Raw genomic sequence first — 215 nt, forward strand, 5'->3', positions numbered from 1 at the left:
AACAGCAGCTACGCTCAATACAAGCAAATCAATTTTAACCAAAACTTCGAAAATTAATAGATAATGAATGAGCTTCAGCTGTGACGAGAGAAATAACCCGACCGCTTCCTCCAGCATAACCAATGAAGCTAAAACTGCCGTGAAAGCTAGAGATCCCCTTAAAAAAAGGCTTATGATCAATAGATACATCTACATTACATAGGGGATTTTGTAGC

At 38.1% G+C, this 215-nt stretch overlaps 1 protein-coding gene across 1 annotated transcript in view; it reads right to left on the minus strand.

Moving 5' to 3' along the window:
* LOC119587678 overlaps positions 1 to 215 on the minus strand; it is a gene marked incomplete in the record, with an annotated part of 2,490 nt that overhangs the window by 1,174 nt on the left and 1,101 nt on the right.

The sequence above is a fragment of the Penaeus monodon genome, chromosome 23 (genome assembly GCF_015228065.2).
Source record: "Penaeus monodon isolate SGIC_2016 chromosome 23, NSTDA_Pmon_1, whole genome shotgun sequence".
Lineage (NCBI taxonomy): Eukaryota > Metazoa > Arthropoda > Malacostraca > Decapoda > Penaeidae > Penaeus > Penaeus monodon.